Consider the following 26,791-nt stretch of genomic DNA (forward strand, 5'->3'; position numbering starts at 1 on the left):
TATTTCTGTATCATCATTTTCAAAAAGAAATATGGGCAAAATAAAACTGATGTAAGCATGGGACCCTTTGTAGCCAAATAGTAGCTTAAATACATATCATGGTGAAGACAGAAATAGATTTTCTCTATTAACCTCAAGCAGATTTCCAAGCAGGTTTCACTAAAAAAGACATAGTAAAACTAAAATATTCATTTGTTTTGTTGATACAAAGCTCCTTCATCCAATTTTAGAACAACTGCATAAATAAATAAAATGAACATGGTACATGTTGATAATATGTATCTTCCCTTTATCTGATGATACATTAGAGTAGCTATATGAAAGACCCAGCCATTTCCTGTTCCATCTTGTATTTATAATGCAGGTAATTACTGTAGCTCTTTGCTCATTTCTATAGTTGACAAAATATTGATATGTTAATAAACACCATTTGTTACCCAAATAACTCCATTATATTTCAAATAGCTTTAAAATTGTTACCATGTTAAAATAAACCATAAAATTAGAAGGCAAAGAAATCAGTTTAGTGTCTAACATATTTAATCATAATATACATCTATTATCTGGAGGTAGCAATAAGGTGGAGATCAAAAGGGGGAAGAAAAAAACCCAGTTAATATGACGATTGCAGGAAAGAGCTCCACGGAATCAGCAGGTTTGGGAGAAACAGTGATCCTCAGTGAAGACTGATCCTGGCAGGGCAGAGTTCTCTTCTGCTCCTCCTTGCCTCTGACTTCCTGCTATGGTTCCCTATTTCCAAAACCCACTGGGAACTAGAAGGCAGGGATGTTCATTGGTGTAATCTATGAATTTCAGTTTATCAGGGCCAAGAGCAAAAGAATGTGACATGTATATCTAGGACAAAGGAGTACATCCCACACAATCAAGGAACTTTTGCCTTCAATTTGAATATTACAATATGATAACAAAAAGAATAATAGGAGTTCATGTTTGGATTGAGCTTTAACTGGTTTACACGTATTTTTAGAGCATTCAGATAACCGATTATAGATGTTTCCATCTCTCATAGTGTGTTAGACTCTTCAGAGGGGATTTCAGTTTCCTGGGGACTCACCAATTCAAAGCCTCCTAGGTTTCCAATAACACCATGTTTTACATTCATTTAACCAGTGAAGAAAAGTCTGTATTTTTAAGTGTTAAACCTAATTGCTGTCAAATTACACATATTCCTATCTAACAAGTCAGTTATATAAAGTTTGCTATGAAAAATAATAGTTCCTACGTCCACATGAATCAATTTTCCCTTTTCAAATCAATCACTTTCAACATTTTGTGGATTTACTTTTTTATCTTCACATTTCCACATAACATTCTTGTCTTCTGACTTCTCTGCTGTTCAGTTTCAGTATTTATTTGTTTCCTGGAGGTACTGAAACAAAAGTCTGCAGAATGGGTAGCTCAGACATCCGATACTATTTCCTCATGGTTCTGAATCCACATAAAGAAGTCCAAGGAAAAGAGGTCAGCAGCTTTGTTCTTATTCTGAAAACTTTCTCCTTGCCTTACAGTTGGCTGCCTTCTCACGGTGTCTCATGTGGTTACCACCACTCTGCATGTTGCATACTAATTTCACCTCATAAAGACACTAGTCACACTGGATTAGGACCCACACGTATGACCTCTTTTTACCTTAATTACCTCTGCAAAGGTTCTCTTTCCAAGTATCTTCACATTCTGAAGTACTTTGTGTGTGGACATCGACATGTGAAATTACATAGGACGCGATTTAACTCATACTAGTGTTCTGTATTGGCATCTTGCTGTGAAGGATGAGGAAAGAGGGAGCAGCCGCACCTTGGTATGCATGTGTTTCCTCAGCTCTCCTGTTTACAGCGCAGCGCCATTAACCCTCACAGAGGCCTTGGGCGTGCCTTCGCCAAAGCCCATCTCCTTGCTCTGTTCTGTTCTTGGACTCTGGGAAGGGTGTCAACTGACTGTATGTGGAACAGATTTAAAAGTATCCTTGATTTCACATCCCTTTTATTTTCAGCAATACTCACTAGTGAAAATTCCTGAGAGTATTGTAGAAAATATATATATTTAAGCTATCCTTCCTTGTAAGTTTAAATTTCACTGGTAACAGAAATGAGGCAGATTACAGTGTGGCCATCCAGTCATGCAGGCATTACGGGTCAGTCACAAAGATTCGGGAGGCATGCGCTCCAGCTCTGCAACTGGTACCAATGAAAGAATTATATCTTCAATTCTTTTTTTTTTTGGCACCAGGAATTGAACTTTGGATCTCGTGCTTGCCAGGCAGGCCCTTGTGCTGCTGAGCTATATCCCCAACCCAATATCTTCAATTCTACTGGTACAAAATCAAACAGGTTTTGGATAGCATGGCCCAGATCTGATATGAGAATGGAGATGTCATAGTTACTTTTCTCGTGGCTAAGACAAAGTACCTGACATCCAAAGTTAAAAGAGGAAAGGTTTATTTCAGCTCACAGTTTGAGAAGTTGCACTCTATAGTCAGGGTGGCATGGCAGACAGACATCACAGAAGAGAAACAGTCCATGGAAAACAGACAGGAGACAGTGAAGCAGCAAGCAGCAGTTGCAGCAGAAACATCAGTAGCAAGTCTGCCTCTCCCTTTTATCCCATCCAGGCTACCAGCCTTTTGGGTGGTCTCACCCACACCCATTAATCCCAGCATCACACCCTAATCCAGCCATACTGAAAGCTCCTCATCTAAGAGGGTTTGACAGGGGGCATCTAGATACAAACCGTAACAAGAAGTACAAAACGTGGTGGCCGTTAAATCTTTGGCTGTTGTGAGAATTTTCACAGAGCGTATTTCTCTTCATGTCTCTAATCCTACCTTCAGTACTTTTAATAAATATAAAACCTCACTACTTCACCTTCTGTCCAATTTTTTGTTCAAGATAAAAAGAGCCTGGAAAGGACACCTTGAAAGCGCACATATCCTGGTACTTGGTTAACAGAAATGCTAAGTAATTTACCATTTGCTTTTTACTGTGTCTAAGATTGTATTCTAAAATTATACTGTTAGATTCCTTTCCTTTTCTCCTTTCTGCAGTATGTCTTAGTAAGTATCTCCTTTGTGTAGTGACTTTTCTGAAAAAATCAAATGTCTGTATAAATAATCAGCCTCTTGGGGAAATGCGGGATGTCTGTACATAAGCTCTTCTATTTCCACTACCCCCTGCTAACATGTATCTTTATCTTATTTCTCAATGTTCTTTCAAGAAACTGTATCACTGTCCTGATTACTAAGGCTAGGCAGTAGTCCTTTTAAATGTCTCTTTTATTGTTTCACTCCATCTAATCTGCCAACCATCTTACCATCTCTTCTTATACATATTTTTTTAAGATTTCCACTTTTTCTGCTTTCTTCCATTTTACTCTGGTTGATCAGAATGTCCTTAAATTCCCAGCTTAGTGATCATGAGGTCAATTCAGTAAGTTTATGTTGCAGTATATTATCCAAATAATAAAATTTGCATACTCAGTGATCCATTCAGAAATAAACGTTAGAAATATTTTTACTCAAATTGAGGTAAAACCTGCACATATTAATTTTCTATGTATAAATATCACATTTATTGATACCTTAATAATGATGGAGAAACCTAATCAATGAGTAGCCAATGTTCTATTATTATGCCATAAATTTAACTCAAGCAGACTTTCAAAAACACTGATCCTAAATAATTTTTAAGTATATGGATCTTTCAAGGTGAAATATACTCACATTTGACATTAACTAATTAACTCAATACATATTTACTCAGTGACGTATGTTTCAATTATTTCTTGCATTCTATTGTGTTAGGATGATACAAATTTAAGTATGAAAATTTGAGTGTGACCTCCCTCACGTTTCAAGTTCAGTAGGAGCAACAAGCTTTTCCAAACAGAGTGCATTACTGTATGCCGAGTGCAGTCAAGAGGTAGGGATAAAGTCAACGGTGGATGGCAAGAGTGTAATTGTAAACTCCACACAGCTAGGCTCTGTATTCTCCTGGGGTTGAAGAATACTTCTCAGAAGAAGCAGCACTCAAAACTAGCATAGATTATGGAAGAGGGCATTTTAAGCAAAGATATAAATAATAAGACAGTACCATGTTTAAGTAATTGTGTATTTACTGACTTTTCCACAATTCACCTTTTTATTTCCATCACCTGAAATAGATCACAGCTCATACTATAGTATGAAATAAAATCTACCATTTCATCAATTGAAATGAATGCATAATTTCCGTCAATTTCTTAAACAAAAGAAAACAAAACAATAAACCAAACACTGCAAGGTAGTATGTCTGGACTTTTGGTATCATTTATCTTTACTCTTGGAACTCTATGTAATAAGCTGTAGTCCTTGCCCACAGACTGATGAATAGCCCCTTTGAAGAAGACTAAGAATTGTGTAAACGGCACATGATAGAACAATCTGTCCAGTAGATGTGTAAAGTAGGAGGTTTTGTAGTAAGAGTGCTGAAACAGAAATCTGGAAACTCAGGTTTTATTCCCAGACTTCTTTCTAATTAACTGTGTGACCTTTTTAGAATCAATTATCATTTCTGTGTCCCATGTTCTTAGTTTAAAAAAATGACTTACACTAGGTAAAGACTAAGTTGACTTTCAGGTCCTAAGTTATATATGTGAATAAAATGACAAACGGACACGATTCCCCTGCTTCTCTCCCTTCATACTTGTGTCTGGCAAGGTCTGGCCTTTGTTTCTAAGGTAGACACAGAAGCCAATTTAACTCTCTTCTGAAATCCCAAGGAACTGTATTGTTAGCACTCTTACACAGAACAGGATTTAGAGCATAGGTTCTGGTGCCAGACTGCCTGGTTTTTAATACTTGTTAGCTGTATAATCTTATAATCTACTGGTTGATTTCTTTCTCATCTGGTTAACAGTAATTCTCACAATTCCTATCTCATAAATGTATTGTGATGTTCAATGAAGTAATGCTGTCAAATGTTTACATGAGGAAACTTGGTGTTCCATGGATAATTAAATAAATTATTATTACTTAATAGTGGTTAAGTGCCCAGTGGCACCCAGCTGCATGCCACGCAAGAATTGGTAAGATATAGGATAAAGAGCTGAATTACTTTGTCGGTGTCAGAAGGTCTGATATGTTCCCTTCCCTCAGTGTCATGGCTTGGGGGTTATTTTGCAAGGAAGAACAATATATTACAGGACACATATAAGATTATTTATAATAGTCACCTGAAGAATGATATACAAAGGAGTACAGGAAATCTGTCCACACATTAAGAACAAAGAATCTAGCCAAGGGCCTGGATCCCTCGGAAACGTCCCGCATGAGTGCAGCTGAAAACCTAGACCTCAGAACAATGCCTCCCATGAATCCAACTGGAGGCCCAGAGCCCATAACAATATCACACACAGGCCTGTTTCACGGATCTGTGCTGCGAAGGCCCAAAGGTCAGTGGTGAAACCTAGAAAGTCTGTGCCAAGGGATGAAAGATCTGTGCTATCAGGCTGAGGGATCTACACTGGAGCCAGGAAACGATGTGCAAGCAAGAACCAGAGCTGTGAAAGGTACCACAGCCACCCTCAGCAATAGTGAGGTCCCGAGTTCCTCTGATGGTCAAGATGGCTGAGGTCCCATCAGGAAAGCCAACACAGCAAGCTTCTTCAGGAGACTGAGCAGTGCATCTTCCCCTCTGGAGCCAGGAAGTGATGCTGAAAGAGCTCCCCTGAAGTGAACCAAAGCTATTCTCAGTACCAACAAGGTCCCAAGCTCCTTGGAGGATGAAAACAGCCAAGTTCATCAGGAAAGCCAGCATGACAAGCTCCTCCAACAGAACCAACAGCTCCTTACAGCTTCTACCAGCTCCTAACAGCCTCACTTCTCCTCCAGTTGTCTCTTACGCAGCTGGTAACAGTCTCCAGGTGGGCCTCCCACACCCAGCACCATACTGACTCAGTTCAGCTGGGGGTTGTAAGTTGACCACCGGTTGTCAATCCACTACACTTGGTAACACACTTGCTGATTCTAATGGGGTATCTGATGATAGTGTGTCAAATCCCCCTTCCCTGAAAGGAGCACTGATTCCTTTCTTGTTCCTTAGAGCATCTGATAAAGAGCCCTCAATTGAGCCTTCATCCATATAAATGAGGAAAATCTGTAAAATAAGGTGAACTGAGCAGAACTGACTACACAGTTTGCAGGGCAAAATGAAAACAGAGATCTGGGTTCAAGGAGCTAGAAAAGGTACTGCAGTATAAAAGTGTCATGCTTTAGCGTATTACCACTGGAAATTCATATGTATCATTGTTCCATTAGATTTCACTTAACAAAAGAGTAGTCGAAGATGAAATTAAGAATTTCAAGTTGGTGACTGGGTATTAAAATCTGCAGAAATCATACTTCCATATAACTGATCCTATGATCAAGAGAGGGAGATGCAGAGTGGGGGGCTGGGGTGAAGAGTGGGGTCAACTGCAGCTTAAGTGAACTTTTAAGTGGCTTCTTTTAATATGGAGTTAAAAACAGAAAATGGAGTCTCTCTTGCCCTATCAATATGTATGAAAAGTGGAATTAACTGTATTTCTAAAATATTTTGTGGAATTTTGGATACATGATTTAAGTGAAGTAAGTGCTATCATATCCTTTCAGATTTTGGCAACAAATTTTCCAATATTAGCATTTGTATGTAGATGAGATACCTTATATAGTTGTACTATAGTTCAGCTGAGAATATCTCTTTGAACGTGAAAATATAGATTTTTTATAACTCTGTAAATGATCTATTACTATATTCCGTCCCATCTGAAATCTATTTTCATGGATGTGAATAGACATTTGTAGAAAAACACTATCAGAAATGTTTAAATTTCACTTACTTTCAAATTCTTGCCCCTCCTCTTGTATGGTACAGAAATCGCCTCTTTGCTGAGTTCATAAGCACTGCATTAATTATGAGGCAGTATGTGCAGCAATAGTGCCTTAGAGTGCACAGGTCATATAACTGGTAATCAATTTCCCACTGAAAACATTGTTCACTTCATCTCCATCAAGTTAAAGACATCACAGTATTTTCAATGATTAAATCTGCTCTTATTAGAAGTATTTGTACATCATTGTAAAAGTTAAAGTTTTAATTATTCAGAAAATAATTTAGGAACTGTTTCAGAATATATTCAGTTTTCATCCCACAAAAGTGAAAAGCATGTTATGACGTGCCTGGCTACCTTCACCGTCTAATGTGTTAGCCAGATTACCTCAAGTACCCAGTTGAATGATACATACATGAAAATGTTTTCGTTGGATTTACAATCTGCTGCATTTGTACATACATTCAATTAGTAACTTTTGGTAAACAGAAGATTAGTCTTTAACTATAGACTTGTTAAAGATTTTTAAAATTTCTATTAATAAGCCAGTAGAGTGTTCACTTGTTCAAATTTTCACATTCCAGCATTGCAGATTTTGGTGTTGAATATTGTCTGTATATATTTTATTTTGTTTAAACGAGTAAAAAAATCATATGTATCTGAATATATCCTTATTGACATATATATGAGCAGGCTCAACAGCTTCATGTAATCCTTCTAAAGATTATGAGTTTTCCTAGACATAAAAATTCACCAGTGAGGATATTTTATAAAATAAAATTGATGAGAAAATAGATCTATGCAGTCTAGACACTTTGAAGCTTGTGACTTGAAGTCAAATTATATTTTGTGTCCTGAAATACATAGCTTTGACTGTAAGTGGCAATTATTGACAATATTCTACACATGGATAAAAAATACTGTTACCAAGGTATTAAAGACAAGGAAGTGTACAATAATTGAATGAATTTGGAAACATATGGCATTATCACTTACCATTCTTAACTCCACTACTTGGTAAGTTGGGTAATTATTAGAAACCCATGTACAAGCTGTGTTTGCTTTGAACTTATCCTACTATTTTTTATAGTGTCATTTAGTTTCCTCAATCAATTCTGCAATCCTTCATTATCCATGCCAATAAACATGCCCTTAAAATGATGGATAGAGTGAAGGTTCTTTTAAGACGGTGTTTTATTACCTTTTTGTAACTTAGATTGTTTAAAATTATGTTTAGTCACTTGACAAATGTTTCTTTTGTTTTCCTGTTCTCAAGAGGTACTGTGGCATGAAGCAGTATAAGGCACTGCAGTGAGGATCAGAAGATATGCAAAAACAAATTGAAAGCCATTCCATCCTTGCAGTTTTAAACATGATGTATACATTATATGGGCTTAATGTTTTCTATGGGAATTTGCAGCATAGGGTACTGAGAAAAAAATGTAAAAAGATGGGCTATTTCTGAGGAAGATGATACCACAGATAAAGACAGAAATGAGATTTAAATCAGAGGAAAGAGTTATAACATGTGCAAAGAAATGAGGTAAAGGTCCTTTGCAATTTGCAGTGTTCCAGCACGGCAATTTTGCATGTTAGAGGTGGACCGGGTGTGGGGAGGAGAGGCACAGGTGCAGAAAACTGAAACTGAACCAGAGCAGAGTTTCGTAGTTTTATGGTCCTGGTCATAGTGAAGCATTCAAGGCATTTAACAATAACAACAACAACAAATGAAGTCAATCTATTTTTGCAGTATCGTTCTACACTGTCTGCTTTACCTGTGAGAAAGAGACATTGTTGTGGGAAGGCTAATCTGAGGAAGCTGCAGCCACACCACGTGGAAGAGGAAGGTTTGTGTGGTAGGACTAGAAATGAAGAGGAATGAATATATTTGAGAATAACTTCCACTCTGTGGAAAGTACTGTACCTTCACTTACAAAGATGATTAGTAAACAGCCCATTACCTCTGCTCAGTAGACATTAGAGTTCAAATTGTTATTTTACCATATTCAACTAAACTGCCTTATACACCCCATAGCCACCTTATTACTTTGGTAAGAAATGTCCTTTTTCCTTCATCCAACTTTGAACTCATCTAAAAATAGCCTATTTTATTAGCGTCGTTTAGATCATTTTGTTTTTCTCGTTTATGCCACCAGGATTGTATCTCATTTGCCTTTCTTCTTTGCCTCCATGTTGCACTAATTATACATTTGTTATCTTTATTTCCCTTTGTTGTTGTTTTGAATGAGGGTTTTTCTATGTAGTTCAAGCTGGCCTTGTTTCACTATGTAGCCTGAGCTGGTCTTTAATTAAGAAGAGCCACCTGCCTTAGCCTCCCAAGTACTGGATTACAGGTGCACGGTATCACACACCCTTACCATTACTATATTACAGGACCTTAAGGGTATGAACCCTATCATGCTTAGCAATGTGTGACACAGATTCTTTTGGTGTTACACACTCATTAAATGAATCGAGAAAAGAAAACTAATTCAAACAAGGCTATAATCTAGACATTACCTCCAAGTGGTAAGAAACTGCGAAGTATCTGTGGCATAATACAAAATTCCTAACTGTATGATTTTTATGGGTATATTCATTTTTATTCAGTCTCCATGTAAAAGGTAAACTTAACTTTAAATCCTACTCATAAATGTGACAATTTACTGTCTTCAAATGTATTAATGTACAATCTTTTATAATTATTTTATTGTAATTTTGACTGTGATGGGCTTTACCATACTATCTATGCTTCAAGCTGATTTACTGCAGGTATTTTTTTTACTAAGAGTAAACCCTGGTCACGTAGAGTTTCATTGTATTTAACGACAACATCAGTGATGAAAATAGCATATTGGGATGGAGGTTTACACTTTATTGTACCTCAGTTCATTAATAAGAAAGTTCAGGGCTGGGGATTTAGCTCAGCGGCAAAAGCGCCTGCCTGGCAAGCGCAAGGTCGTGAGTTCGGTTCCCGGTACCGGAGAAAAACACAAAAAAAAAAAAAAAAAAAAAAAAAGAAAAAGAAAAAAAGAAAGTTCTGACATGTTAACATAACTACACTTTGATTATAAAGGCTATATTGATATGAGGCATTCATTTTCTACAAGTTTAAGTCTTTAGCATCTGTTTATTCATAATTTCATTAATACGACTAAATTGTATACCTCAGAAATGAAGTAATATTTCCCTATTCATTATAGTTTCAGTAGGTTGAACTTAAAAGTGGCTGCAACACTGGGTCTCACAAGATGTTCCAAATTCTTGTCACACTGCCATCAAAGAGAGGAGTCAAAATCCCTTCTCCTTGACCCTGGATGAACCTGCTGAGGAGAAGAAGAGGAAGTGAGACTATGTGCCCGCCAAGATTATTTATCAAAGCAGTATCTGGCTCTTGCTCTGGATGCCTGTTCTTGGAGCCAGCCATCACGCTGGGAGGAAGCACAGATCACGTGAAGATGGGCAAGGAAGGAACCGAGGCCATGGGCCTCCCAGCCCTGCCTGAGCTCCCACTGAAGTACCGTCAGCCATGCTAGTTCCTCATCAAACCCTGACTACATTACAGAGGAGCAAAGTGCCTCTTGTTTTAGCCCACGTAGTTCTGAGGTCCTGTGTTAAAAGGCAGTGGATACTTGCAGATTCGTGTATATCTTGTAGAGTAGAGCATTTTTTGGAAAGGGACAATAACTACCAGGAGAGTCAAGCTTGCTGTTTCATTGTTGTGTTCAGCACTTGCAACAGAGCTTGACCCAAGAGTATAGAATTGGTATATAAAATAAGTTTGCAATGTGTATCAGAAATTGATTTAAATATCACAAAATGTACTTTCATCTATTTTTCAAATATGACAATATTTATAATTTTGATTAAAAATGTTATCTTCTTCAAAGCACCTATTCTTGTGATTTCTTAATTTATTATGTATGTATTCCAAGGTATATTGTGTCTTTCTTATTGTTTCTCCTGAATAAAAAAGTCTCCCGTAGACATTATAAAAAAGGGATTCAAATTCAACCAGGTGTTTTTACTGACTTAAAACAAAGCACATCGTTTCAAGCAAAACATCAGGCACAGGGAGAAAATACCATAACTGGAAAGTATTTTTATCACTTACTCTGCATTGTTATCCAGAGCTCATTCCAAGTATGACTGGTAAGAAGATACACTAATTAGAAAGGCAGAGGCACATAAAATGAGCTTGAGAAAAACTGAGTAAAAAGTCAGTGTGTTAAAATTTGCTGCTTTATATTTCTGTAATATAAATTTAGTTATGATGAGTCTTGGACACTACCCACAAAGATGCTCATACACGTTCTAAGAAAGGAACTAATTATTGATTAGTGTCATTTATAATCATTGAGCTCAATATATTTAAAGGGACTACCATGATTAGATACTTTAAGTTGACTAAAATATAAAATTTACTAAAATGTAAAAATGGACTATCTTGAACAAATCTTATGTTGGATTTGTTCAACAAATATGAATAGGCATGAAATGATATAAACTCACGTTTAAATAATATTTTATAATTTATTTTATTCACACAATGCTAGTATGTCTTAAAAGTTGTCCAGATAAAACATCATAAACATTAAAAACTCTCATTTGATGTTAAATTTCAGCTAGTAATGTTCTAGTTTGAAATTGTCTCCTATGGGAAGTTCTAGAAATTTAGAAGCAAAATAAAATAAAAACTACCCACTGCACCTGGATTTACTTCTAATCTATTGCTATTGAAATAATTTCCCAAGGTATTCTTGCAAAGAATTAAAATGAAAAGCTTTGCTTTTCAAAGACAAATGTTTGAAAACCTCTTTCATGCTGACACAATATTTTAAGTTGTTGATAGTTATTCATACTGCACACAATATATAAATGATAGATGTTATGTTGTAGATGTATTATATTTTGAAACCTAAAATGTGAATGGAATGGACGAATTACTAAGGAAGCCAAATGTATTAACTTTTGTCACATTTATTAAAATTTATGAATAGGATAAAAATCTATTTCAAGTATCTATTAAATTGAAGAAAACTTTTAACATGATTCTCTTTTTGAAAGTATAGTATACCACATAGCTAAATGCTTAACGGTTTTCTAGACCACTGTCAATAATGGCACACATGATTCTACAAAGAGCAGATTTTGCTTCAAAAATGTGAATAAGAATAAAGATTCATTATTGTTTCACTGCCCCAAATATCCACTGAATCACTGAACTTTAGTTATTCCTCATCATGAATATTTCCTAAAGTAGTAAGAACTTGTAAGTTAGAATTGAGGACTCTGAACTGCCTTCTGCTTATATTTGGTGGCATTGCCATCCTTAACCTTAAGGACTCAGAAACCATGAAGGATTTGTGGTTTCCTCTTTCCTCCCCAATATCAAGTCCATGCCTTTATTTATGTCTCCTGCTCATTTCTAGGCATTTTCTACCCTACATTTCATCTCCATTTGATAAAAATCTGATTCAGCATCTGAAACTCATTTCAGTCACTAGCTTTAGCATCCACATGCCCCTGGGTGCATATACCATGAAAGTTTATATAGTCATGTGGTAAGCATACACGATGAACCATTCAGGAAAAAGATCTAGTGGCTGGAGGAATTCACATGGCAGTTTTCTTAGGTTCTCCTCTTTCCCTAAGGTATTGCATAGTGTGCCCTCATCCTCTGGTAATGATATGCAGCAATATATGTGCCATATATCCATCCAGGGAAACCTATGCGTGATTTACACAGGGGGCTGGTCATGTAGGCCACTCCTACCTAAAATGTACAGCGTAACAATCTAGATCCACTGATCCAAGAGCAGGTCTACAGTATAAACCATATGGTTTGCACAAATAGGCTAGGCAGACTGAACCACTCTGTGAGCCAACACTGATGAGTGACTATGAACTGAGAACTAGGTTTTAGATGCTAACCAAGGGTTTACATTTCCAGCAGCTTTTCTAAAGACAGCAGCACAAACCTACAATATTAACTCATTTCCTGCACAAGAAGAGTCCCCTAAAGACTCTGATTTCTGGAGAATTAGCTGCTAATCTTCAGTACTTCTATGCTTGTAGATCTCATAGTATTTCCTACCTTGAAGTTCCATTACTAAGATACCGAGCCTTCTCTCCCATATTACTCCTAAATTGTCTTGGAAGCTAGAAATTAATTTGAAAATTTGTTGAAAAATTAAGTAATGGATCATTACATCTCTAAGAGCTCATCCCCTTCCCCATTCTCTTTATGACGTTTAACTCATTTAGCTTTACCACCCTCTTCCCTTCTTGAACAATTCTATTCTGTTATCATAAATAGGTAATTTATCCTCGTTGTCACTATCAGTGTTGTACATGGAAGGTGGAGAAGATGTTCTTTGTAAGAGTACCCTTCATTTTTTTCCCTGCCAGTTTCTTCTTTAGATTTCTCTTGCATTTGGCTCTAATGGGATAAAGCTTACCTACTCACTTTTGAATGTTACAGAAAGGAACACAGTCAAAGAGGGAATCAATGTTGGAGTATCTTTTCTAACATAATTTTCATGCCAACAATTTCTACTTTCCCAACAGTATCTTCACCTCACATTAAAACTGTCCAAACTTCTCTTTTCATGTTTATTGTATGTATATTGATTGATTGGTTTTCCTTAGACAGGGTTTTGCTCTGTAGTCCAGGCTAACCTGACACTTGCCATGATCCTTCTGCCTCAGCCTCTCAAGTGATAGGACTATAGGCATCCACCATCACACCAAGGTCTTTCATATTTTAGATGTTTTAAGAGTATAGTGTAAAGCATTCATGCTTAAAATACGTATTTTATTATGGCTCTTTCACTATGTTATCCTCTAAGATAGAAAAGTTGCACTTTCTAAATTTGTGTTCAAAATACAATTCATATTTTTAAAAACAATGAGAATTAGACCTTTACAGACCAAGAAATCACAGGCAATTACTGAATAAGCGTTCCAAGCCTGCTGCTTTCTCAGAACATTATGTACTAGAGTCACTGGGGGAGCTGCCCAACAAAGCACTCATGCAAGGGAGAAAGAATGAGAATTCGAACAAGTAGAGCAAACTTTAACAGGCTTTCTCAGTTAGTATTTACCTGAGAGACCGGAACAGCTGCAATGTAAAAACCTGTTTAATAGCCCTCTTTTAAATAATTTTCTTTATTTAAATTAAAATTTAATGCAGTCTCAGTTGAAAACAAGATTTACATAGAATCATTGCGTAAAGGAGGGTAATACAGGGACCTCCCATTAACCAAATACTTTTAAGTATTATACTGTTATACTTTAAACTCTATTTTGATTGATTTATTAAAGCCAACTAAATTGTCAATAAAATTTATGAATCAAATATACTGCATGCATCAGGCAGGCTTGCTAGAGTATTTCCAATAGTTTGAAAGAAAATAAACAAGCAAATTAATTGCCAATTTTCTCACAGAGTGTAGATTTGTAAAATGATGAAAATGTTGCCAAGTTTCTTCAAGGTTTTCAATGGCCATAAAGTATTTGGATGTAATTTATCTTCTTTGAAATTGTTAGTCCCGTATGAAAGAATTTGATTTTCTTTAGTTTTGGAAAAATAAGGCTTTTTTTCTTCAGAACTACTGTTGCTTCTTTCTCATTTGCACTCACAATTCTGTTTATGGCACTGGAGTTATTCCATAGCAATTAATCCAAAGTTATAAAAATGATAATGAGTCCAAGGAACAAATTTATATGCCTTATCTTCCCCCTTTTCTCTTCTAAAAAATAAGCACTTTCTCAGAGAATAAAACATTTAGGGTAAAGATTATGAAATGATCTGATAGGCAAGGTCACTTTTGGATTAAACGAGATTTCCATACTCTGTTTTTTTATTTCATATGTCAAAATCCTTAGGGCAGTTTACTCTTGAATATCTTGGGTCATTATAATGTGCAACCTGGTCCCTTGAGCACTGTGAATGATCTCAATAACAATGTGTTAAATATTGTTTTCTTTTCCCTTCTAATTTTCCCTCTGCTTTCTTAAGTCACAGTAATAAATTCATCATTCATGAGGCCAGTAGTATTTTAAGAATAAAAATCAACTTCTTAGCAGCCTTTATTGCCATATAATGGTACAGAAAGAACTGTAATAAGTTAATGTACACAATTTGATGAGTTTGGACATATATAAACATTTGTGACATCACCAAGTTCCTGCATAATGATAATCTTGTGATGCAAACTTGAAGCTTTAATATGACAGTTAAATTCTGTATACCTGTTTACAAAATTAGTTTACAAAGTTTGAATCACATGGAATGTGACAGATTCTCAAAGGAGCACTGTGAAAACTTTGAGAACAAATTTAATTGTTAAAATATATTTAACATTTTGTATATATGAAGAATAAAACCCAAATAGGTTACTTTTAATAGGAATTGTTCAAGGTCTAAAACCTGCGAAGTATTTTAACAGTATTTATATGAGGAAAAAAAAAAAAGAATTTGAGCTCAGGCTATCAATGTCATTTTAATACTGTAATGATCCAAAGAGATACATGGGGTCCTTGCCCTTTTCCTGATGACCATATTTGAGGTATACGGTGAGGTTCCTGAAAAATCAAGTACGTGTGAAGAATTAACAAGTCTTGGCTATACATGTCCTCCTTTTCTTACTAGTGTGTCAGATTTTATTTCTATAGGGGATAAAGGCCCACACTAAAAGAAAACAGAACAGACTGTGCATGTCTTCCAATGAATAAAGAATCCAAGCCCAATTTACCTTTGAATAAATCATCTCTGCCAAACACAATATGGAATCTAGAAAGTGAATGAAAATGAACTATATATGTTTCTATAGAATCATATTTTTGTGAAATGTTTGCAATTTATGATTAAATATCTTATGGTAAAATGCTTTTTTTTGGTATTTAGTGGTTATAAACAAATGATATTTTATTAAAAACTGATACATAAAAATTTGGAGTTGCCAGATTTTACTCAAGATTTAATGCATCATTTATTGCACAGCAAAACAAATAACTGACAGAACAGAAAGACAACTATAGAGAGGGAGGAAATCCTTTTAAACTCATTGCACAAGGGATTAAAACCCAGAATATATGAGGAGTTCAAACAACTCAATAAAAACAACCCCAATAATCTGATTTTATGTCTCCATTAAATGTGAAGGATAGTTTTGCAGGATACATCAACCTGGGTGTGAAATTATTTTATTTTAGGACCTGGAATACTTCACTCCAAACTTCTTGATTTGATACTTTATGTTGAGAAATCTGCTGTGATTCTGATGGGCTTTCCTTTATAGGTGATCTGTTTCTTTCCTCTAACAGCTTTTAATATTGTCCTTTTGCTAGATTTCTGGGATGATTATTATATGTTCTGGTATAGTTTTATTTTGGTTATGGCCAGTTGGAGTTCTATATGCCTTACTTATCTATCAGATTCTTTTTCCATGCTTGGGAAATTTTCTCCAATTACTTCTGCAAATGTTCTTTTTATGTCATTTGTGTTGAATCCTGCAGTTTCACTGACACCTGTTACTCTTACATTGTTTCTCTTTGCATAGTGTTGTGCTGTTAAATTGATATTTCCTGGCTCTTTGTTATTTTTATGAGCTCTTTCCTTTTGTGATCTTTAGCTACAATGCTGTCTTCAAGATGTGAAAGTCTATCTTCAGCTTCATTCAAGCAGTTTTGCCAGCTTTTGATGGAAGTTTTGATTTCCTGGGTATCTCTTTGAATCTGTTTCATGTATTCTAGTTCTTTCCTATATTGTTCATTTAACATTTGCATCATTTTTCTCTGCTCATCTATTTTTTTATATATGTCTTCTTCAGATGTGCTGAGCAATCCTTTCATTATTTTTGTCATTTCATTTTTTTACCTGAGACATTATTTCTGATCTCATCTCTTCTATGGCCTGATGGAGTTATTTCTTTACTTCAATTGCAATCATTTCGGAGATTTCAGGTGTCTGACTTCCAAGTTCTCCTGTTTTGATGTCTCCTGGAATAGTTCTGGGTGGGGTGAAGATCTGAGATTGCATTTTGCTTGTTTGTCTTGTCATTTTGGATGCCAGAGGCAAAGTACTGTGCCTCACTGTTCCCAGGCAGCTCACCGAAGGTCTCTATGGTCCCTAAATTTCCTGGGTATCAGGTTTGTCCCACGATGACAGCGGGAGGTGGGCCACCAGGTCTGGGATCTCCACGCAGTTGACGGAGTACATGGCTCAGATGAGAACCACAATGGCAGTGGAACACTTGCCTTTCGGACCATGATCCCCAGGCAGTTGACTGACGGTATGTGGGCCTCAGCTGTGAACCACAATGTCAGCAGAATGTGGGGCACTGGTTCGAGTTCCCTAGCCAGCTGATTGAGGCTGCGTGGAATAATCTGATTGCAGAAAAGACCATAATAGACACTTCTTAAAAGAAGGTATACAAATTGTTAACAAACATATGAAAAACATATTCAGCATCACTAATCATCAGGGAAATACAGATCAAAGCCACGAGATATATAGCTGCATTGAAAATACATGCTTAGAATCCCAGCCCACTGGGAAGCTGGGGCAGGAGGATCCCAATTTCAAACCCAGCCAGGGAAACTGAATGACTCAGTGAGACACTGGCTCCAAATAAGACATTTTTAAAGGATATGGATATAGGCCAGTAAGAGGCCCTGGGTTCAAGCTAGTAACAAAACAAACAAACAAGCAAAAAAACAAAGAGTAAGATGTCACAAAAACTATTAAAAACATACAGAATTTCAAAACAAGATGATAGGAAGTCAACAATGGTTGTTGTATTACTTATTGTTATTTTCAAAGTAGTTGCTCAGATTACCAGATATGGGTATGCAAGAATGATCAAACAAACATTAACTATTCTTTTCAATAAAACAATAGAAATTAGTGGTACAATCATCTTAGCTATCTTTTTGTTTTTGTTCTTTTCTCTTTAAAGTAATAAAACAATTTTTTAAAAAAGAGTAAGATATCAGACCTCAGCAAAATGGCTATTATAAAAAAGATAGAAAATAATAAATATTGGGTAGGGTGTCAAAAAAGGAGAAGTCTCATACACTGCTAAGATATACTAGTATAGCCACTGTGGAAAACAGTATGTAGGTTCAGAAAAACATTACCCTGGGTACTTATCAAAGACAGTAAAATCAGTGTGTTAAAGAAATATTTACACTCATATACTTTATCATAGCATTATTCACAACAGCTAAAAGATGGAACCAACTCAGCTGTTCATAAGTGGATGAATGGATAAAGAAAATGTGGTATATGTACACAACGGAGTATTATTCAGCCATAAGATAGATGGAATCCTATAATTTGCATCAACATGAGTAAAACCAGAGGACAGTAAGTGAAATAAATCTGGCATGTTCTCACTTCTATGTAGAATTTGAAAAACTAATTTTAAAGAAGTGTTGGATAAAATAGTGGTTTGCAGTGTCTGGGATCAGTGTGGGGAAAAAAGGTGGTTAACAGTTACACGGGTGTGACTGCAGAGGAAAAATAATTTCTAATCTTTTATAGCACAGTTCATAAAAATGGTTGATGACTATTAACTGCATATTTCAAAATAGCTAGTAAAACATTTTTAATATGAAGATATGATAAAGATTTGAGGTGATGGATATGCTAACTCATCTGATGATCACTTAGAACTAACTTTTAAAAAGTAAAGACAGGGTCCCACCAAACTGTTAAGTTGCCTAGACTGGTCTCAAGTGTGTGATCCTCCCCTCCTACCTCAACCTCCCAGAGTGCTGGGACTACAAGCAAGCAGGTACCTTTGTTTATGGACTTAATTTGTTTTATGATTTTGAGGAATATGGCTGCATTTATGTTTGTGTAGGGAAGATGGCCATGGTTGTGTTTGTCAGCCTATGTGGAGTTTGCCAATGGAAGCAAAATTTTGCTGAATGCTTTTTTGTGAACTGAATTGTTTGTAAACAGAAGTGTTTGTGAGCTCAGTTATTACTGTGAATTCATCTCATTTCAAGGATATATTTTGTTAGTTAGTTTTTTGTCACTGTGAAAAATTACCTGAGAAAAACAACTTAAATGTAAGGAAGGAAGATTTCTTGTGGCTCACAGTTTTGGAGGTTTCTGTGCACGATCAGCCTGCTCCCCTGATTTTATGCCCCTGGGAAGAGAGGCAGAGTCATCACTGAAGAAGAATATTATGAAGGAACACTGCTCAGCTCACGGCATCTGGGAAGCAGAGAGACAAAGCCCAAGAGAAAAAAGTGGGGATGAGACACATTGTAGCCCTGAAAGTCACACCCTATGAACTACTCTTTTCAGCTGGGCCCCACCTCCTCTTTCCATCACCTCCCAAAAATGTCCTGAAATCATGATCCCATCAATGGAGAGTCCTCATGATCCAATCACCTTCTAAAACTTCATCAGCAACCAAGCCTTTGGCACAATGAGCTTTATTGGGAAACATTTTCAATTCCAACCATAATATATATCATCTGGATATTTAAATTTCTCTCTCTGGGAAGTTAGAATAAGTGGTAAAAATGTGGGATAAACAGACACACCTTTCTCCATCCTGACTTTTTGCCCTGGCCAGAGACTTCAGGGAGGTGTTAGATGGGGACAGGTAAGAGAACAAGCAATTATATGTGCAAGCTTATCACCAGGACTGAAAATATCAACAACAAACTGGCAAAGGGAATTTACTGTTGCAGTTCCTAGCTAAAAGAACATGTGATTTAGGGTCAGAAGTCCTGGGAATGAGTCAGCTTTTGCTTCTTGATTGTACAATATAATCCTGGAAAATCATTTAACCTTCTTGATCTCTGTTTCCTTCTGGGTAAAATAAACGTAAGAATAATATGCACCTCACAAGGCTCTTTTGAAAATCAACAATAGTAAAACTGTAGAGAAAACCTTTCTTTTACAGAACCATATAAATGTAGATCATTTGTTTCATTGTTAAGATTTTATTCCCATTATAGATTTTGGAACTAAATCAACTTGCTTTCCTGTGAACCTTTTAAAGAGCTATAGTAACATTCTCTAACTGAAAAAAGATGCATATTTACCATCTAATTATTCATTCACTCATTCAATAAATATTCACTGTATTTTATTATCTGCCAAGCACAATGACAAATACTAAGGATATAGAGATAAGAGACCAGTTCCTTCTCTCAAAGAGGTTACAATGCAGAGGGTAAAAAATCTGAGCTGTTACAACATCTGCTGAAGTACATGAGTTGGACATTATTTTTAATGGCTTACACAATAGTCCCTGGAAGATGTGATTTGAGCTGAATAGTTGGTAATTGTGGGAAAGACATATAATAATACATGTACTGAGACCCAGAATCTGGATAAAACACACTACATTCTGCAAACTACAAAAAGCTGAGCAAGACTGTCCAGTAACAAATGCTAAATGGGAAGAGATGAGGTTTGCAAAGTACAGGAGGTTGAGATCCTGAATAGTTCTATAGTTTTTTCTAAGGATTAACCTCTGAAAATATGGAAGACTTAAAGAGCATAGTGACATGACTGTAAGTTCATTTAAAATATGAAATTCTACCCAGCCCTGGTGGCACATTCCTGCAGTCCTAGAATTCCAGGGGCAGAGGCTGAGGATCACAAGTTTGAGTCCAGCTCAAGCAACTCAGTGACTTAGCAAGATCCTGCCTTGAAAGAATAAATACAGAAAAAGCCCTGGATATGTATCTTGGAACAAAGGCCCTGGGTTCAATGTCTAATACTGTAAATAAATAGATAAATGAATAGTCGCTCAGGTTACAAAAGAAGGAAAAAAGCCTGACACTATTTGGAGCTGACATTATTGTATATAAAAGGGGCCAAAAAATACACTGGAGCAAAGAAGGCTTCTTTAATAAATGGTGCTGAAAAAACTGGCTTTCCACAGGCCAAAGGTTGAATCTAGACCCATATCTCTCACCATGCAGTAACCTAAAATAAAAATAGATAAAAGAATTAAATGTTAAAACAGATACAATCTGTTGGGAGATAAAACAGGTAGAACTCTTGACATAGGCATAGGCAAGGACTTCTGAACAAAACTCTGGTTGCACAGGAAATAGTATCAAGAATAAGCAAATGGGATCATATCAAATTACAAAGCTTCTGCATGGCAAAAGAAACAACCAGAAGAATGAAGGACAACCTATAGGAGGGGAAAATATTTTGCAAACTATTCCTCAGGCTGAGAAGTAATATCTAGAATATTTAAAGAACTCAAAAAAATTCTATCTCCAATGTAAGTAAGATACTGAGTGAAAATATGGGTAAATAAAATGGACAGGCACTTCACAGAAGTACAAATGGCCAGTAAGCACAGAATAAATGTTCAACATTGATGAACATTAGAAAAATGCAAATTAAAACAACACTGAGATTCCATCTTACCCCTAAATAGCTATAATCAAGAAATCAAATAATAACAAATGCAGCAGAGGCTACAGGGAAAAAGGATCTTTTCTACTTGGTGGTGGTAATGTAAACTTGTGCAGTCACTATGGAAAGCAGCATGAAGATTTCTCATAAAATGAAAACTCAAAATTATATTTGATGCAGCTATTTCTCCTCTAGGTATCTTCCTGAAAGAATGAAGACATAATATTACAGTGATACATACATATTCATGTTCATAGCAACACAATTACAATAGTTAAACCTTGGAAGCATACTGTATGTCCATCAGTAGATGAATAAAGAAAATGTGGTATTTACAAAGAGTGGATCACTACTCTGCCACTAAGATAAATTGAGTCATTATAGGAAAATGGTTTTACCTCAATACCATAATGTTAGTTCAAAAAATCAGACACGTAAGTTTAACTATCATATGGTTTCTCTTATATAAAAAACTCAAACTATAAATAAGGAGCAAAACAGCCAGGTATAGTGGTGCATGTCTGTAATCTCAGCACTCAGGAAGGCTAAGAAGGGAGGATCTCCAGGAGCCCACTGTAGTGAGTTTAAGGCCAGCCTACACGTGAGAACATGTCTCACCAAAAAAGGGAGGGGCATCAAGAGATGAACTGAGGGGATGGGAGGGTAGGGAAAGAGAAAGGCAAAAGGAGTTAAGATGTGTTATATCCCTGTCCATGTCCACTCTACACAAGGAATGTAAATATCATGTACTGCAAACATGTGCTACTAAAGTAAAGAGAAAAAGAAAACCCAAGAATTAGTTAAGAAAGTTCAACAAAAATTTAGGATACAAGATCAATATATCAAAAACCATTACATTTGTGTATACTGAAAATGAGCACATGGAGGGTAAGATTTTAAAAGCTACAATATTATTCACTATTGCCCCAAATACAGAAAAATATTTCTGGCTAAATGAATAAAAACATGGACAGCATCTATATCTTGACAACTACAAAATGCTGATGAAAGAAATAAAAATAGTATTAAATGAGTGGGAAAGGACCCAGCACAGTAAACATAGCAATTAATTTCAAGTTGATTTATAAGTATAATACAATTCCTGTCGAAATTAAAGTATGTTTTTTAAAGACGTAGAGAAGCTTACTCTAAAATGTATATGAAAAGATAGGTATGCACCTACAATATGAAAACAATTCTGAAGATTATAAAGTATAATGAATCATTTTCCTCATGTTGAGACTTACAAATAATCAAGAAAGGGTGTTGTTAGCTGGGTATACCAACTTAAAGATCAGGGAGACAGAAGAGGAAACTAGAAATAGAGCCACAAAATATGTCCAACTGAGTTCTTAAAAAGGTGCAAAAGCAATACAATAAAGGGAGGCTAGTCTTTTCAATAAATGGTGCTGGTGCAACTGAATACATATAGGTACACACACCAAAAAAAAGAAAGAATGATGAAAAGAACCTTGACCTCAACCTCAGATCTTATACAACATTTAATTCAAAGTAGATTTTGGACTTAATTTTGCATCTAGAACTATAAAATATTTAGGAAACATAGAGGAAATCTTGGGGACTTACAGGCTAGAAATATTTCTTAGACTTGATACCCATAAAAGGAAAAAAAGAGGATAAATTAGCCATTTTCAGAATTAAAAAATTTGCTTTGCAACAGACCCGCTTAAAAGCATGAAAAAGTAAGCTACAAATTAGGAAAAAGTCTTTGCAGACAACATATTTGACAAAGGACAATTATTTAGAATATATAAAGAGCTCTCAAAAAAATCAACGTTAAAAGCAGTGCCCTTAAAAATGAGCAAAAGACAAAGAACACACTTTTACTGAAGAATATACACAGATGGGAAATATGCAAATAAAAATACATTCACTAATATTAGTCATTATAGAAACACAAAATAAAACCACAATGAAATATCACTACTGTCCAAGGGAAAGCAGGACAGACACTTAGTGGTAAGGCCAGACGTCAATCACTAATTTATTACTGCCCTAGGACAAAGAGTCCAAAATGAACTCAAGTTCAATTTGCCGAGAAAGGACTCAACATTTTAAAGGAAAAGGGAATGGGGAAGAGATTATGGAGAGACTCAGTAGAGTCAGGGGAGCAAAATATCACAAAAGCAGGAGGGTGATGGTCTACCTGTATCCTGCCTGGGTTTGCTGTTGATGCCTACCGAAGTTGGGATCCTACCTTCCCTTAGAAGCTGAGAAACAGGAACCGTATCTTTGGGGTACTGGCTGAAACAAATTCTATTGATAGCCTTGGGTTTTCTCAGGCAAGGCAGTTTTAAAAATGCTGTACTGTAGCAATTTTGTACAATTCCTTTCAGACAATATTCTTGAATTGATAAATTATAGAGACTGGGAATTAATTAGTGGCTGAAAGGAATTTGAGGAGGGGAAGAAGGGAGGCTATTGTGGCCATAAACAGTGATCCCAGTGATGTGTTTTCTATGTTTATTGAGATCCTACTCACAAAAACATAGACGTGTGATAAAATCAGGTTATTATAGATACAAAAATTAGTGTTTGTAAATCTGGCAGAATTTGAGTAAGTTCAGTGGATTGTATCTTTATGGTCTGAATGCTCCTGTCTACCCACTCATTCATAGGATAACACTTAATTACCAATGTGACATTAGGATTGTGACCTTTGGAAGGTGATTAGGTCCTGAGGGTTAATTACATCAGAACCTCTATTACTGGGCTCGGTGCCCTTATGCAAGTTCCTCACAGAGCTGCCTTCCCATAATAGTACGTTCAATGCCGCCAGAAGGTGCCATCACTGAACCAGAAAGCAGGCCTCTACCAAACACTGATGCTGCGGTCTCCTTGATCTTGGAGAAACAAATATAGTATCAGCTGTTTAAAAGCCACTTGGTTTATGGTATTTTGTTACAGAAATTCAAAACATTCCAAAAGACAAGGAACACACATTTTACTGAAGAATATATAGAGATGGCAAATATGGACTGAGACAGTATCAGTGTCAACTCCCTGGCTGTGATTTTACACTTAAAATACTGTATGCAGGATGTTACTTTTAGGGAAAACTAGGTGACAGGTAGAAGGAATCTATTACTTCTCACAAATTCCATGTGAATCTATAATTACTTCAAAATAGGTTTAGAAAGATCACTGTCGTTGCACAGATAGACTGGCAGCAAGGGTCTTTAGGTAAGTGTACTTGTTTGTTGGAGGGAAGTAGTGAGCAACAGAATGACCACCTGGTTTCTCTCTTGGACTTCGCTGAGCAGGAGAGAAAGCGGGAGTAGATCACTGGAGAACAAGAGTGACAAATTCAATTTTGATCTTGCTGAGTTTGTTTTCCATGTAATCAATCAGGAGGGCACATAAAATGAGAAACCAAGAGGAGAGAGTAAGAATCTTTGGACATGGACACAGGAGGCATATACAAAGTTCTGCTGGATTTTGAATAGCTAATCTGTATATAACACTTCAAAGCATGAATGAATATTAAAATACTACATTTATGTACTTATCAGGACAAGAGAATCTTTAAAAGGTGAGAGAAAATATACATAAGTGTCTGTGGGAATTCCATATGCAGGCCAGATAAAATGAATTGTACTAATATTACTCATTAAAACAAAAAAGGAATATTGAGTACCCTCAATGTACTAAGTAATACATTGGTGTTCAGAAGAGTCATTCTGTTTAATCCTTGCAAAAGGCCTGAAACAGTTCTGTTTCATTATCTACAATTTCCAGTCATGGAAATTACTTGACAAATGAAAAAAAGCCAATAAGTAATTTTGGGAGGCTAGAATTTGAATTTAGATGTGTGTAGGTTCTAAGCACACATCTTTCCGCCACAACAAAGCAGCTTGTCAGGATGGTGGGAAGGTAGATAAAGCCTTTGTAAAATTGTTCATATTCTATCCTTTGTTATTTGGGAATTTAAGTACTCAGCTGCCTAGGGTAGAATTTTAGTCTCGAGGTTGCCTGACCCATCTTCCCAGGATGGGATGCCAGTATTGGCATTAATTATCAATGGATCTCTGTTCTAAAGGTGCCAAGCTCAGCCCCTGCCATGTGCCACCTATGTCCCTGGATTAGGAATGGGTTGATTTTATTTCTTTAGCTGGTAGGTAATTCCCTCTTTCTAATTTCCAGTCAGCATGCTTGCACTTTTGTTTTTCAGGCATACAGGCTACATAGATTTGTTACACAAGTATCTTTCACTCCACTAATACAAACAAATAGCAGGTGTCTTCAGCTTTGCGTCCTCAAATAACACGGTGCATTAGATTCAAATTCATTAGCCAACACTGGATTTCCTGAACAGCTACACCTATAAACAAAAGAAGCCCAAGATACCTTTCTCATTCTCTAAAGAAAATCCCGTAGATTATAAAGTCTTTTTTTTCCTCCTGTATTTTTCTATGCACTGTATTTTTCAGTTTCTATGTTTTATTTAAGGTATCTCACTTAAAATTTTTGAGGTCGACACATCAGGTCTTTGATCTCTAGGGCGTGAAAGTTAATTTCTGTACAGTGCAGAGTCCACTTTACAAGTCAAAGGACAGTCAAACTAAGACACTTGAAAACTAAATCAGGTTTACATTCTCCATCAACACATAGGTACCCTCACTTTCCCCAAAGTATTAAGTATGCTGCTGCTGCTCACTCAGTAATCTAGATTTAATTTTTAAAGGCATTTAAAATCCACCGCAGATCTCACACCTATCAAAATGTAGGTTCAGTTCGCACAGTGCGTTTCATATAAACACTAAAGAGGTGGGTGGCAGCAGGGGTTCTGAGGATGTTCATGGGATCCAATTTTTTGTTGGATCAGTTAATTTTTTGAACCTTCACCTTTTTAAAACAGCCAAATCTTTGGTTTAGATTTAACTTCTCGCCATCCGCGCCATCTAGTGGTTCATATGTTCTACGCTTGGTTTTAAAGGAGACTCCTAATGATGGGGGACCGGGGGTGGGGGGACCCCGACAAACACAACGGTTGGCCGTGACAGTGTTCCTGCCACTCTCTCCGCGTCACCTGCCCGCACACGGGCTCCTTTACCTGGTTTGACCGTTTTAGGGGTGCGCGACGATGCGCAGAGCGGAGGCAGCGTGCGCACTCGCGGAGACGCAGCCCCCGGACGCTGACATTTAGAACAGGCTTCTAAATCCTCCTGTCATTCCCAAAGGACAGGGGAAGGAGTTGTGGCCAAGCTGGGCAGAGGAGGCTGTCTGTCTTCTTAGCAAGTTGAACAGATGACACAGTCACCTCGGCGACGATAACGTCTGTCTTGGAAAAAATAAATTAAAAAAAAAAGAGAGAGAGAGAGAGAGAAAGAGGGGAAAGCACTCAAAAATTCCGCGGCGGAGCGGTGCAGGTCTTGCGACCCAGCCGTGCCCAGAAGACAGCCAATTCCTGCGCGTTCCGCCACCCCGCCGCCCCCAACCCGCTCGCCCCCTTCCCACGCGCCTCGCGCCCGGACCGGAGGAGCAGCGCGGCCGGCTCTG

General features: G+C 36.7%; 1 long non-coding RNA gene across 2 annotated transcripts; it reads right to left on the reverse strand.

Annotated features, from left to right (window-relative positions):
• Positions 1-16,733: 16,733 nt before the first annotated feature.
• LOC102005590 lies at positions 16,734-26,791 on the reverse strand. 2 transcript variants are annotated; one of them, XR_001230886.1, is made up of 4 exons: positions 26,767-26,791; positions 26,346-26,569; positions 18,926-19,093; positions 16,734-17,253 (listed from the first exon to the last, which is right to left on the reverse strand). It is a non-coding gene; the product is annotated as an uncharacterized LOC102005590 (long non-coding RNA). The 2 variants fall into 2 exon arrangements; XR_001230885.1 differs by lacking the exon at positions 26,767-26,791 and having other exon boundaries at positions 26,346-26,715.

The sequence above is a fragment of the Chinchilla lanigera genome, unplaced genomic scaffold, assembly GCF_000276665.1.
Source record: "Chinchilla lanigera isolate Chin_1 unplaced genomic scaffold, ChiLan1.0 scaffold00078, whole genome shotgun sequence".
Taxonomy (NCBI): Eukaryota; Metazoa; Chordata; class Mammalia; order Rodentia; family Chinchillidae; genus Chinchilla; species Chinchilla lanigera.